The sequence below is a fragment of the Thermobia domestica genome, chromosome 4, assembly GCF_964235325.1.
Source record: "Thermobia domestica chromosome 4, izTheDome1.hap1.1, whole genome shotgun sequence".
Taxonomy (NCBI): domain Eukaryota; kingdom Metazoa; phylum Arthropoda; class Insecta; order Zygentoma; family Lepismatidae; genus Thermobia; species Thermobia domestica.
The window spans coordinates 59130358-59146371 of NC_137457.1; the positions used below are offsets into that span (position 1 = coordinate 59130358).

Consider the following 16014-nt stretch of genomic DNA (forward strand, 5'->3'; position numbering starts at 1 on the left):
GCGCTAGCCAGTACCTCAATTGGTTAGTGCCTGGTTCCGTAAAGCTTGTGGTTTGTAACTGACAACGTAGAGTGAAATCCTTGTCGGGGACTTGCGAATTTATAACTGCTGCCGGGGTATAAATTTGTAATTTCTCAAGGAACTGTAAAGTGAATTGAACTATACCGCTGTCTTCCATCACAGGTGGCTACAGTGTCCTCACCTCTGACAGAAGTGGGGATGTGGCTGGGCGTCTCTGTTACTTGAAAAATGCAAAAATAAAAGGGAAATGGAAAACCTTGCGCCAGGGATAGGATGGGAACAATAGATTGTGAGCTGTGTGCGTGAATGTTGTGACTCTATTCAGATAGGTGACTATACTGAGGCTGAATGGAAAGCCACAAGTGCACTTACAGACACAAAGGAAGAAAGGAAAGTACATAGAAATTGAACAAAAAATCCTAGGATTCATCTGAGGGGGAAACAGCAACTACAACTAACATCAGCGCTGACCTCTGAGATGGATCCTGGGTTTCTGCGATGGCACTTTCGCTGAAATAAACTCTGATTTTTTGAACGTATTTATTAAACCTATTTCTTATGAATCAGTGACAGATCATCAGTTCCAGTAAATGAATATTTATTATAAATTCCTTCTCGGTGAATTTCTAAAATTACTTTTTAAACGATTGTAATGAATCAAGCGTCAAACGAAAGCTTATCAACTGGGGGTTAAAATGCGGTAAATGTATTTTGTATAGGATTCCATTGTAGGTAATAAGAGATTCCATTGTAGTTTTAGATGTAAGTTTTGTTTATGATTTTAAATGTCATAAATCCTAAATCTCACTTTAGAATTTTATATGCACTAACCTTCTGTGTTTAATAGTATTAGCCAAAGTACTGAGAGAGGAAAAAGTGCGCGAGAAGTTTGGTTTATATAATACTAATGACATATAACAATAATGTAAAACGACTGATCGTAGTGTGTTATCCATAGTTGTCTGGGTCCCTGAGATGAATAGTGATTTACCCAATGACATTTACGTCGAAATTCATCCCCATCTTCAGAGGATGAGAAGCTGGGAGATTTGAAAAATAAAAATATCAAAAATTACTGTTATATTTATCGAACTAATAGTTTTCCGGGTAGAAAAATAATTTCTAATAACTTGGGTAGGTACCTTGTATCCACTTCAAGATTGGCTGTATAATCATATAACTTTCCAACCGTGAAAACAAATGACCATCTCAACTAGTATATTTATGAAACCATCCATCGCTACCAAGAAAAATTGTGTAGATGTATGAGTCTTTTAAATGAAACAAGACATGTTAAACTCCGAGACGGAATGGATCGGTATGTCATATGGGTAAAAATTTGTGAGGGGATCAGTTGATCGTGGGTCAATAGGACGTGACCCACTGCGAAGGTCATTCACCGTGCCCCACACTGATCCACCAACACATTCTGCTCAGTGCATTGCAGACATCTTATTTTGAACACTGGTGAATTTATCTACGTTTTATTTTGAACACATTCATTTTTCTTCTTTCATTTATATCTAATGAAAAAGGATGTTCAGGCACTTTCTGATTTTGATATTTGCAATTGTAATAATAGGAGTTAGATTTACTACTTTCCTTTTGAGATGCAGCCTGAGAGTTCTTAGAGGAGCTAACTATTGGGAAAAATGTTTCATCATAGATATGACCTCTTTAGTCAGTCGAGATGATGGTGTGATTCATGTGTCACAGCTGATGACGATGGGCTTTAAGTATCTGGGTTCGTCGGAATGGTTGAAAGTGGTTTATAGTAAGGCAGTGTCAAGGGGTCACGTTCAGTGGTGGGCCATCATGGGTAATGGTGGGTCGTGGGTCAGTGTGTAATGGATGACGATGTGCGATGAGCGAGTATGGTGTGAATCAACTTTTCATTGATCCGCCATCTCTGGTTTAACATAATAGTAAAGACGAGAGGTTCGGAAGGTACACTTGGGTACACGTGGGGAATTTTGCTAATATGTTAAACATAGATTCTACCCCACCAGAAAACAATAATACTGAAACGGTTCACGGTATCACTTCATAGAACTCGAGAGCGAGGGGTTTGTTATATTGGCTGATTAAGACCTCATTAATTTACTCTTCTGCAAAGGAGTTTTTCTTCATTGTTTCCGTGGCAAAGTCGGAAGAGTACGCGGTTAGTAAGCGTAATGTTGAAGGTTCGGGCCTACCTTAGGATATTTTCTTTGTTTATTTTTTTAATGTTTTGTAGACTCACCTCAACATAAATCCATATAGGCAACGTGACATATTTTGGGGGCCTAAGTTTATGGTTCATTGGCGTTTCTTCGCGTCTCTGCCGCTGGTGGTTAAATTTTGAAAATGGAATTGGAGCCATAGTGGATCCTAGCTGCGAGACCACCACTTTTTCGGCGATATGTCGATAATTAGCCGGCTCTGCACTGTCCATTGACGCTTACTGCTTGGGGTATTGCGCAATGTAATTGCCTTCTGAACTTCTTGGCAGTCAATTAGCTTTTAGTATTTCGATACAAAAAGTCTATCGTTCTTGTTTATACACAGTGTTTATTGTTCTTGTTATAATAATAATAAAATAAGTTAGTAGTAGTAGTTTCATTGATATTAGAATAATTATATTAACTATGTATTGTCTAGGTAGGACTACAGCCAGGATTTGGCTCGTTTTGGTTCGACTCCCGAAACTCGACCCTAATCCGAGTAGAGTTTGAGGAAAGTTTTCACGCCGAGTTCTAGAGTAGACATCAAAGATGTTTTTTCGAGACGAGTTGAGTTTCAATGGAAAGTCGCTCGTGCCCATCCCTACTAATGAGAACTTAATCTGAATTAAGCGAAATCGAAAGTCACACTGTTTACCTAAGCGAAACGATAACTATGAATTCGACACTAATATCGATCATTTTCTAACAATCAGTTACATGTATCTCCTCCCATTCACCATAGCTAACCTGACCCCACTTTTTCCCCCTAGTTATAAGAAATATTATTAAATTTACTATAGGACAGTAGTTCTCAACCTAATTCATATCACGATACCCTTTTCCACATCCTCTTGCAAGCGACCCCGTTAAAATTTTGGTTTTATAATAAGCTTGTGTGAGATTTTTAACATTTAACAGATTTCTATAATAGTAGTATCCATTTCCGGTTTATAGTGAAGAGTGTCGCGCCATACAGAATCTGTGCCTAGAGCAAGAATATACGACGATGTTCTCATACACATGAGTGAGTTGCCCAGACTAGCTGCAAAGCGCCACCATGGTTGACGCGAAACCCTAATAAAATTTTCAAAAGGAAAGCACTGCTTTTTCTAGATTTTGAGCACTTTTTATTACATTTTTTCTTCCATTTCATACACATGCACATGCATTTCCCAACATGAGCTACGCACTTCCTCCGAATTTTGTGCACCCTTTCTTCGGCGCCCAGCGCTGGGCCTCCACGGCACGGCACTGATAGTGGACACAATAACAGTAATACATTCCCTACTATGAAGGTAATGGTTCAAGATGGATATTAAACTCCTTCATTAAAGAAACCATTAAAGTAACTTATATAAGCTTATAACTTGTTGACTAACTAATAGAATTATCATGCGAATCATCCTTGCAACTATTTTTCTGTAACGCAAACTTGGTCAAGTTCTGCCTGATGAGGAGAGAAGAATATCCCGGTCTGGTATATGCTGCTATAGAAGATATCATTCCATTTGATATATCGTACCTTTTCCGAAAGTTGCTTCTCTCCCACGGTGAACATTAAAACAAAGAAATGAAATCGTCTATCACTTGAAAATGGATTGATAATGTTCGTCACGAAGATTAAACCGAGTATTGCTACACTAGTAAAATCACAGTATTCTTAGGTATCTCGTTAGGTTGCAATTTTAATTGTATTTGAATATGCAGGTTTTGTTGCATTTGTATTTTTCTGGTATTTCAATACACAGTTCAGTTCCATGCCATACTTTTTCCTTTAAATAGGTTTTCCAACAACTCTGCACTTTTTAAAAAAAGTTTACTAGACTCACTTTTTGTTGTTCTTTGCAGGATCTATTAAAAATAAAAGTATGCCTACTAGAACGAAAGTCAAAATAATATTTTAAAAAATTCCTGTGTTAGATGCTAATTATATTTATCTCTTCTGCTGAACTTCGCGACCCCTATTCAACCCTCTCGCCGCCACCAGGTTCAGAAACCCTGCTCCAGGCATACAGGAATTCTTTTGGAACACACACACACACACACACACGTCCATACATACGTTTAATATGTTAAATGAAGATAAGAGAGACTTGAGAGATAGTGATTAAGGCATTACCGCTCTCGATCTCTTTATGTGACCTTTTCGATTCGTAAATTTCTTATGTGATAGTTTGGGCTAGCTAGTCGTTTGTCCTTAACCACGATCCGATTTTGGATATGCTCCCCCTAAATTACATGGTGTAATGTGAATATTGAAAAGTTACCTGCAAACGAAAATAACTACAAATAAATTCATTACATAACTTATTTATTGGTATTACACGATATTCTTAATTTGTATTTAACATTCACACATAACATACTGACGTTCTGTCAAGACGTCAGATGTTATATTTTAAACCAAATAATTACTTATGTAGTGAAATAATTTTCTCTATCTTCCTATCTACACACACACACACACACACACACACACATATATATATATATATATATATATATATATATATATATATATATATATATATTGGTTGCGTTCCAACCGCCCTATATTTGTAATTTATGTTTATTGTTGCCATCGGGATTTTGTGGCTGCCGTATGCGGTGGTCTAATCAAACCCCTTGTTATTCGCTCTCAGTCGTTCGAAGACCTAAAAGCATACTATGCACATAAACAGTTTATGGTTGTGAACTGGGAGCGCCTGGCACTTCTGCTTATCAAGATCAAAAAGTGGTAGAAAATAGTATTTCTAAAATATAAAGTTAGTACTGATACTAGTACTAATTGGACTGATACTGGTAAGAAACATATTCATTTGTATTTCGTGCACATTCCGCATTTAGCGCCACTGTGGCACAACGTATATTGTAACTGTATAGGCTCTTGTAGGTCTATCGGTGTGACGACCGAAGCCATGTTGCCAGCACTGGTTGTGATAAGACAATGCTGTGCTGCTTTTGCCTCCTTCTTTCTTCTTCTTCTTTGTCATTCTTTTTCCTCGTTTGTCATTTCTGAGGCGAAAAACCTGTTTTGCATGTAACACCCGATGAAGTGAATAAATTAGTTTAACTATTGAAAAAATGAGAAAATAAAACTTTACATGTAAGATTAAATATATATTAGTCGAGGACATAACTACTCATAGTGTTGATTACAGATTTCCCAGCGGGGGAATATCATTACAATAGATGTGTAAAAGCCGTACTGCGAAATTACAGGTAATTAACATTGAGCAAGTTAGGAGGTAATATTTATTAAATAATTTTCCCGGGCGGGAGAAGGGATTCAAGAAACGATTGGTGAATATAGTACTGCCTAAATCCTGGAAACCCTGAAGGAAATACCATGGAGGGAACGTAATCACGGGCAATCACTGACTGCCATTTCAATTATGTGTTTTATGATATTATGTCATTGTCCCCATCCTTCCCCTTTTCTCAAACCTGGCACAGATACATATTTTCTAAGCACAAGTTTTGTGCTAGTTTCCTGAGGAAACCCAGAGTTCTTTGCTCTCATCGTTTTCGAGTTAGTTGATTACTTAAATTCAGGAGCCCCTTCCAACAGCGAGGTTATAAGTTGTACTTACTTCTTAAAAATTATGTGTATTTGCAATGTAAGAAATAAACACAAATTACAAGTAATACAAAATCATAAATCCCTCAGAAAAGTTTAAGAACATGATGAAAAATTACAGAAATCTCTCTGTCGCCCACCTATGTCATGGTGCTATTAAAAAAGGATATTTTAACACAATAAAAAACTCTATATTTGCACCTACAATGTTGGTGGGAAATAGAGTAGTTTTTTTCTGAATGCATGAGTTTATATTAGTTAAATTCAAAATTTGCATTCTAATTTCTTCTTACACAATATCTAAAATATCACTCCTGAAAACTATTGATTCGACTTGAATGTTATATTCGATCACTTTTAAAATGGAACATTTCCCATCTCCTCAGGGATGACCATAGAACGGCATTTCAACTGTCATCATACATCTCAGCGACTGGCTATGAATTCAACACGAATATCGATCTTTGAAATAATTTTTAAAATGTCACCCCATCCCCAATCCATAGGGTGCTAGGGATTCGTTACCTTCACGAGTGTTTTTTTTTTCAGATTGTAAGTTATAAATATGTATCAAATTTAGTTGGAATTTACTTTAAAGTTAATAGAGGCCACTCTTGAGCCGGAAGTGCCAGAAATCTACCCCGTCCGTTATAAGATTGAACACTATAGAGCTAAGCCAATACCAGATAGCTAATAGCGGTTTTGCCAATCAATTAAGCGCTCTAAGAATGCCTATCATCTCTATTCCTAACCTATAACTAAAACAGGAAATTGTAGGGATTATACATTTCATTTTTTTTAACATTATCAGTGAATCATAGCAGGAATATAATTATGTTAACAATCCAATCTCTCTGCTAACACAGGAATAGTATAATTCCGATTTCATTATTAATTGAGAAAATATTGCGTGAGCGTCCTTAGTGTCTTCACCACAGTTTATTCAATAATAAACTTCTGCTAGTTGGGGATTTTGCTCTTAGACAGCAAACTTGTTCGGTCTGAGGCTTTGCAACTCAAACCTTCAATCATATTTGCTCTGCCTACAGTCTTGCACTTCAAATACCTGCAAGTATACTGACTTTCATTTCTAATATTTGTGTGCTTCCCTCAGTGGCCACCACGATTGTTCGGCCTATGTCCTTGCACTTTATAAATATGCAAGTATACCAATTTCACTTCAAATACCAATCTCCAACCTTTACGGTATCCCAAGATATATATACATGTTAGTATAATAATTACTGTAATCACCACCTCTTTTCTGTTCCAAACCCTTCTTCCTTTCTAGATCACAATCAAAAAGGCTGAAATATGTATCTAATTATTACGACTACGCAGTAAGATTTATAATAATATTGTACAGTTAGAACGTTCGTCCGACTGTCCATTACACCGCACAAAAACTCTTGAAAAAATCCGAATTTAACTTCTGTTTTTTGCAGTTGACAGCTAGAGTAATTATCTCCAAAGACTTCGTTAATAGAGGTGGATAAAAACCAGGACTGTTAGAAATAAACCGTTTTTGCTTTGAACGTTGATCACTGGAGTTCAAGAAGGTTGATAGACAGTAAGAAACGGTTTTCGGCAGTCCATTTTGCATTCCAAGAATACCTTTCTTCTCCAATCTTAATACTGTATTCAAACCAAAAGAGGTAGAAATACAATATTGGGGTGTAATGTAAAGTAAGAAACGTGTTACTTTTAAGTAATGTTTCCTAGTAACACATTATATTTTTCCAACTAACTGTAACGGTAACACGTTACGAGTTTTATGTAATGTAACTAGTCTGAAAAACTTTCTTCGCTACATTTCGATTTTTTGAAAACAAATATTTCTTTCCTGTAAAAATATTTTTTAAAGAATACAATAATGGAACATGAACTACGTAGCCCTATGTCAGTGACCGATAGTCACCGACACAGAGAGAAACAGATAAGATCATTGTACCTCTTACTGTTTTTGGAAGATAAGGACAACCTCAGGGAAATGACGTGTACTGATTGCAAGCACCTGGAAGATTTGATCATAGATTTGACAACTGCAAATCAACATTCAGTGTGTGAACTACTACTACAATTGTACCGGAAATCTATTTTAATTTGAATTGTGTTCTTTTTGTAAAGATGGAGAAGGAAAGTATTTTACTGTTCTAACATTTGAAAGAATACTTTTCCTTAAAACCTTAGGATAATGGTGGATAGATACATAATAATTTAACAGAAAAATAATAAGCAGCCATTTTTTTAAAGCATAGGGATAGGCAAGAGAAGAGCTAAAGCACGACTGGACTCGAATTCAAGTTAAGTTTCAACTACAGTCTAAGGTAATTTTCTCGGGTCGAGTTCGGAACCGATTCACAGTTTTTGACTTCGAGTTTCGACTCGACTGGAGTTTGAAAATGGGTCGCTCGTTCAGCTCGTTTTAGCCTGCTTACACTGGTAAATGAAAGTCATGAGAAATGAAAGCAATAATACTGAATACTTTTAGGGTTGCTCACGAGAGGGAACTGCTCGCATCTCGTCTCGTCCCGTTAACAAGACCCCAAGAGATTTTTATAACGAGCTTACTTCGGTTCGACTCAACTGAGCGGTGGCTCAACCCACCTTGCTTCGGGTGAACCATCGGCTCGAGCTGGCTTGGGTGGAATGATCAATCTGCTCGGTTCAGCTCAACTGAGCCGAAGGTTCTAGAATGCTTCGTTGGCTTAGCTGTTGGTTCGGATGATTTTTTGGTTAGGCTCGATAGTGAATGTGCTGCTTAAGTTGTCAATTCAAAAGCTGGGCCCAGCAATTTTGAACATATTTGGGCGGCGCCCTATAACTTTCAACGTTCTCATCATCCAACAATAGTATGCCATCATTGTGGTATTCCATCAGCTTTGATATCTGATCTTCATTTCAGAAATATATTTGTGAAATCTTTCCCCTTGCTCTTCACTTTCCTCGCCAATTTTAACAAGACAAAGGTAGAGACGAGACTGTAGAATATGTATCTTGCGGTTTAAGTTACACCCAAGTGCGCAAAAATGGAACAACATATCCTCTACAATTGTTACATAGGGTGATTATTGTTTGCAAGAGAGTTACGTACATTTTTTGTAACTTATCCATGCGTTCTTTTTAAAATTTGATCATTTAATTTTCAAATAGTTCATCTACTAACCAATTTCCAATTTGTTGCCCTGTAAAATTCCCTTCCGAAAGTCTTGCTGTACTCAGTGATAGAAACGTTTAAACTATATATTGAACACACTGTCCATTCTTGTCCACAACTTGCACAAATTGCTTTATAATTCCTAGTTTCAAATGAAATGGCGGAAGTAGCATTTTATTGTGATCAATTAGAGGAAAGTGCATTGTACTTTTCTTTCCTGCTAACAAACCACAGTACTTTGGTCTCTCCCTTACATTTCAGTGCTTGTTTCTGGCCCTACTATCCCATTCACATAAAAAGCATGGGTATTTTTTATATCCTGGCTGCATTCCTATTAGAAGACCTATGACAGAAAAACCGAAAACAGAAAAACCGTGTTCTCAGTATTTTAATTTAGAAAGTATTAATTTCAAGTTATTGTACGTTTCTTTCCATGTAAGAGAATATGGTACAGGAATTGATCCAAGTTTGTTTCCATTATACAGAGGAACTCTTTTTAGGCCGGATTAGAAGCACCTGTAAAGAGTCTCCAAACGGATACATCATAAGATGCACCCAGTGCATTCACAACAGCTGGAATGTTATTGCAGAACACTAACCCATGTTCTTCAGAGCAATAAGGAAGAAATTCTCTCTCTCGATGTCTATACTATGTGTAATGTGTCCCACTAGCCAAAAGGTTTTTCGATCGAAGTCTAGACCCAAGAACTTCTGTATTCTTTTCTCTTAGATTTAAATCTCGAACAAGATGTTGATTCTGTAAACGGCAGTGGAATCGTGCTAGGATAGTTGCTATGGTCCTCGCATGGAACACATGTTTCACTAATACTAGATGATGATAAAATATCCATAGATGCTAGTGGATTGGGAATCGGTAGATTTTCACAATGAGTAACGGTCCGAATTTCTGAAGCTACGTTATTCGGATACAGAATACCCTTATTGTTCTTCGCATTGTATCCTTCATCCTTTATTGCACAGAAATAACAGTTATCAGGATGGTTTAGAGGCTGCCTCCACACCATAGGTATTCTGATCTGCATTTCTTTCTTTTTACGTTGCTTAGGATCTCAGTATCTCTACACATATTCCACACACACTATGAGCTGCTCACGATTTATCTTGACCACTTAATTTGATACAAATAAAAGCCATTTTTTATGAAACTTGTAATAGTCTCTATTAGAACATAGTGTAACTGCCACACACATAACAGAAAATATCAGGGTCATTCAAACATTTACGGGATGTCATTTTTTAACAATTGAGTCACTGCACTAACCAGGAACACAGAACACTACCAAAATAAGTACCAGCATATTAAAATACTTTTAAACATATTTGTTAACTAGTTTAAGTCACTACACATTAACCAGAAGAACACAACACTGGCAAAGTAACCACAATAGAATTTTTTTAAATTAGCTAGCTTCAGTCAAAGCCCTTCAACCAGAAACACAAAGTACTGCGCAAATAAATATTTTTTATTTCTTCAGCCAATCAAAGAACAACGCAGAACTCGCAAAATTACTACACTTTTTTTTTTTTTTGTCCGTCATCCCGGTTAAAGGGTTGTGCCCTTATTACTACACGTACCGCGTTAACTCATACAGCAACAGATATTCAATACTACTATGGATATTTATAAGTATATAGGCGTGTAAATATCAAATTCAAAGTATGTTAACAACAACATGTCAACACAATACAAAATAAGTGTTTATATTATTTTTATTTACATTCAGTTGCAAAACGCAAGATTTGTAACGTAAAAGTACATGTATGTTGTTATGTTTAAGTAGCGCCATCTTGGGAAAACAATTGAAACAACATTTTCTTCTCCTAAATGAAATAAAGTAATATGTTATAGCTTTGTGCAAAAACTGTACGTGATACAAACAGTCTTCAGTTTCGGAAAGAGCATATCAAAATTTTTAAGAAACAGCTATTACCTGCCGGACAACCAAACCCATGCTGACTAGTGTTATTAAATTAATAGGCAAAGATCTTATCAGTGTGAGAATATTTATTTGATGGAAAATTTTAAAAAATCTTAGTTCACTGTGAAAGAAGTACACGTTCCTAATTTAATACTAGCTTAGTATCTAGTATCTTATATCCTGGTGTTATACAAATGTGTCATTGATTTTCCCTTAAGAGATTTCCTAAGTTTAAATTTAGATGAAAGTGACTGAGATTATTAAATGCTAAAAACAAGATGAATAATTAAATGTTATATATTTGAGCACTTCAGTATTTGTGCATATCAGGTGCTTTCATAAACAGATCATAGACATTAGACTTAAGAAGCTATTAAAACAATATGCTTAGCATAAAAACAAAACAGTGTCCTATATATATAACATACGTATAGGAAATATACAGGCATATGTGACATACAAGTATACAGTCAATATATAATAAACAATTACAATATAAATCACACAATATGAAACACTTTTATCTTTGCATTCAAAATCCATTCAAAATCTCGATAAACTGAGACTGAAATAAGTAAGTGAATTGTAGTGTTCCGGAGTATCTATCTTGAACTTTGAGCCCTATGGATTTATTTACTTTCAAATTCTCCCTTCCCTCTACTCTGCATGAAATATTTCCATTTGTGACGTTATTTTTTTTCCAGACCAATATTGAACACTTTCTTTATAACAAATATTGAATGTACCTCCAAGAAAATTCTACCAGCTCCTTTTGGCGTCACTACCTTGATGCCAAATTAGTTAATCAATTGATGTCAGCAGTTCCTGTCAATTGACTTAATGCATTCGACATTGCATCTCCTGTACGAGGCGATATGTAACCTCCGACTCTAATATTGTACGTAACAAGAACAATTATTTCTCTCTATTTGAGACAATCTGAGTATGATACTGTTTTCAGCATGAAATACTGTAGTTGGAATACCGCTGTACAAAGCACAGTAACATACAAAACGAAGTGTGGAATGCTTCATCTTATAATCGCCTTCCTCCCTTCAAGCTCTATTTATTTATGTAGAAGGACCCAGAGGCGGTTGATATTTACGAAAACACTCCTGCAAGTTCTGAACTACACGCAATGTCCCCTTTTACCAGCGGGTAAACTCATATCCACACTAGGGATTGGGCAATAAACAAGCCAGTATTGCTTCATGGTTCATGGAGTTAACGTCAGAAACCATTTCGATGTCGCTCCAACAACACGTTTAATAGATGCCAACACTCAGCAAATAGATCTAGCTAAGCTTTGTGCCGCACTTGAACGGAAGGCATCTGCATAAACGACACTAATAAATTAAAATTAACGTTATTATTTTTTAACATTTCGATAACAAATTCCTAAATTTAAAAGAAAACAATTATCATATCGCTCCCCTCAATCTCTCTTGCTCTGGAGATATACTTTCCATTGCCCTGTATTCATTTTCCATAATACTACAGCAAATGGTCTTCTAATTATGTTTTAATTCTAAATTCCATGCTACTTTAACTTATGGTGCTGCCAAAACCCCCCATAATTGAAAAATACGAAAGAAATATCAATTTATAACGAAACGTATTATTGACTTTCATTTTTAACAGAGCTACCTTCTAATGTCGTTAAAGATTAAGTGCTGGAAGAGCAAGCAACAGTGCAAATGAAAGCAGTCGTACGTAAGCCTGTGCCACCGCCTGTCCGATGATTATTTTGTCTCCTGAACGGGAGTAATCCCCCTGCTTATTCATCTATAAAGAAATAAGAATTTTAGCCAGAAGTGCAACTCTGCTTAGCGAACCTACTACATATGACGAGGACTGCATTCTTATGTCTTCTTGATTCCCTTTGGGACTTTCTACCTCAAATCGTATTCACAACGCTAATTACGAGTGACATGCAGCCGGTTTACTTGAATCCGGCCTCCATGCATTAGATACGGACCTCAACATTATGACCTCACATATTAAGACTCGGAACGTTGGCATTCACATACGAAAACTGTTCCTCTGGTCTGATGGGTGACAACTGGAAGACATGGTATTTGATTGATCTGGTGAATGTGTTGCTATACGTCATGAGTTCTGTAGTGCCCCTATCTACCTGTCTCCTGAAACGAACCCAAACCAATCTGTCAAAAAAATAATTAAAATCACCTGATTGCTTGAGACTCACTCGAAGAGAACTTTTGGTTGAGGGACCTACGGAGGAAGCAGGGTACTGCCGAGTCTTCTTTAAACAGTCATCTTTGATCCTATATGGTGATACTCAATTAAATATTCAACAATAAAAAAAATCAGATTTTCATACAATAATATTATTAAAACCAAATGTGCGAAGTTGAATATTCAGCGAAGACCTTAGACAACTGTACATTCACTGTCAACAAAACACAACATTGTCAAAATAGTCCAAAGAATAACAATCTCGTCAAATAAAAAAAAATGTCTTTAACTTACTATCAGCAGTTCAATCTTCCTCTCACATTTCAAACTCTGATATTAATTATAAATCTCGCGTCTAAACAGAAGTTATATTAAGGTGTTGGTAAAATTCTGTTTTGAAACTATTATTGTATTTGTAATTGGATTGTATTAATAATAATAGCTTTGTACTATATCATAAGTCATTAATTATGGTTGGTAGTTTTTTCACGACCGTTATAGTCTTTTTCAAATAAGATTTGTCTTCATAATTTTCCCGGGTATTTCACTTGAATTGTCGATCATTTCCATGACTGCTTATTTGATAGATGTTTAGAATATTACAATGGTTTTCTATTGATTGTGAATCATTTATTAAAAACTAGAGTTATGCGTGATTGCTTCTAGGATTAGAAAGTAATTGATTAGTCGTTTGAGAGATTCTCAATGTTTACAGAATTTTAATAATACATTATCTGAGCCAGGACTTTAACATATAAGTTGAAATTTACGGATAACATGTCCTTTGCTGGGAATTAAAGCATTTTATGTGTGAATTTCAACTTTATTTTCGTATGAAAATACATATGGTCTTTTAACGAACAGCCACATATTCACCACCTCAATATCGTCTTTTCAAAATTTTAATTTAAATTGTCTTTTTATGTCTAATGTATTATTGACTTATATACAAACACACACACACACATATATATATATATATATATATATATATATATATATATATATATATATATATATATAGGGTGAGCACAGAAACAGTACCTGATTTTAAAAGTGCCATATAATTAACATTTAATTGAATATTTGCATGAAATTTTGTACAGAGCTCAGTAAACTCAAAATATTTTCCGATCTATCTTTTCAGAATCCTAGTTCTGACCAGGTCAGCTAGAGGGCAGTATCATCAAAAATGGCGTTCACCCCACAGCAACGAAGCTGGTACGTCTTAGAATATGAAAAAACAAGCGGTTTTGTGAGAGTGCAGCGTGATTTAAAACGAAAATTTAATGCTGATCCACCCACACACAAATCCATTGTGAAGTGGCATAGAACGTTTATTTAGACGTGGTGCATTTGTGATAAAAGAAAAGGACATTCAAGGCGACGTCCAGTCTCCGAGAAAACTGTGGAGCGCGTAAGAGCAGCCTTCGTACACAGCCCAAAGAAGTCTACACGTGAAGGTAGCAGAGATTTGCAGATACCACAAACAACAGTAAGTGTATGCACCTCCACTACCAGCAACTCTGGACGATCTCCAAGAACGTATCAGTGATGCTGTTAACTCCATCATTCCGGATATGCTTCACAAGGTGTGGTTGGAGCTAGATTACCACCTCGATATTCCCCGCGTTACAGGTGGCGCGCACATCGAGTGTTTGTGATTTCATTCTACGTGCGAACCATACACACTTGCTGCGTTCCTCTGAGTCTCGGCTGCCAGGGTTATCTGAATGAGTACGAATCAAACAGACCTATTGTTTGTTGTATGATTTTTTGGGTTCGTGTGGGGAATTACAGGAGACAAAGCACTTGCGATTGCCAGAATTGACCGCCAAGCCAATCTAAATTGCACATCCCGCTGCAATGCGCTCTATCGAGTCATCTGAGGTACCCTGTATTCAAGAGAACTTAGATGAACAAAACATATATTACTCGTACTTTACCGCTAAGTACACCAGAATCATGAGACTTTGGTTCTGGATCTGACCCAGACGAATTCTGGTTGAATAAAGCTCATTTCAAACTTTTGCAGTCAACAATATATATAACAAAATACCTCCCCCTCTCTGAGCAGGCATGTACAGATGGCTAACAAGGAGGAGGATCATACTCAAGGTACTGCTTCACTTATTCACCACCACTTCTGAAAATCTTTGTAAGTAGTGATATTCTCTGATCGCCCTATAATTATGTTGCTACATATGTTTTTTAAGGAGCTTATATTATTTCTCTTTATGTTACAGAGTGTGTCTGCCGACACGACGTTTGGAGTAAGTACTTATAGTCATTTACTTGCTTTTCTTGTTCAGCAGTGAAACTGTGATTGGTTTTTACTTCTATAGTCTCATACAGAGTCCTAACGAAAATCATCCACTGCATCGTTTTTTGATGCGGACGGGCTATAAAGCTATTCGTCAAATTTGGAATATTCTAGCACATACTGAAACAGGTATTTGATAAAGTTAATGAAAGGACCCCGCACTTTTCTTATGGAAAGTGGCTTTCGGCTAATGTTGTTGAAACTTCGCTGCTTGATAGTTCTTAACATGTGGATCAAAAGTCTCAATGGGCACAAAGACCGAAATCCACTCCTTCCCCCCAAAAACCGCCTCCAATTAGCTGGGGGGGATTGAACTGATTTCAGCATTAAAACAATTTGTTGTTTTAATCAACTCAACAAGGACCCCAAACAACCACATGTTAGACTATCAAACTACCCCACTTGACACCGCCCTTTGCCCCACCATATCCCCCCCGGCGAATTACCTTACGAATGTTCCATACTACTGTAGTTTATAGTTGCGCGTATGTGTTGAAATACCTACAGTTTTGGTCTCACCGACGATATAATGGGTTTCACGTATGGCTGATTACGAATCTGAGATGAGAGTTCTAGAATTCAAGATGGAT

The 16014-nt window shown here is 36.5% G+C and overlaps 1 long non-coding RNA gene across 5 annotated transcripts in view; it reads left to right on the forward strand.

The window, feature by feature from the left end:
* LOC145683314 (uncharacterized) overlaps positions 1-15374 on the forward strand; it is a 564956-nt gene extending 549582 nt beyond the window's left edge. For all 5 annotated transcript variants that reach the window (XR_014131021.1, XR_014131022.1, XR_014131023.1 and 2 more), the window contains one exon: positions 15348-15374. This is a non-coding gene — a long non-coding RNA (uncharacterized LOC145683314). The remainder of the gene's footprint in view (positions 1-15347) is intronic.
* The last annotated feature ends 640 nt before the right edge of the window (positions 15375-16014 follow it).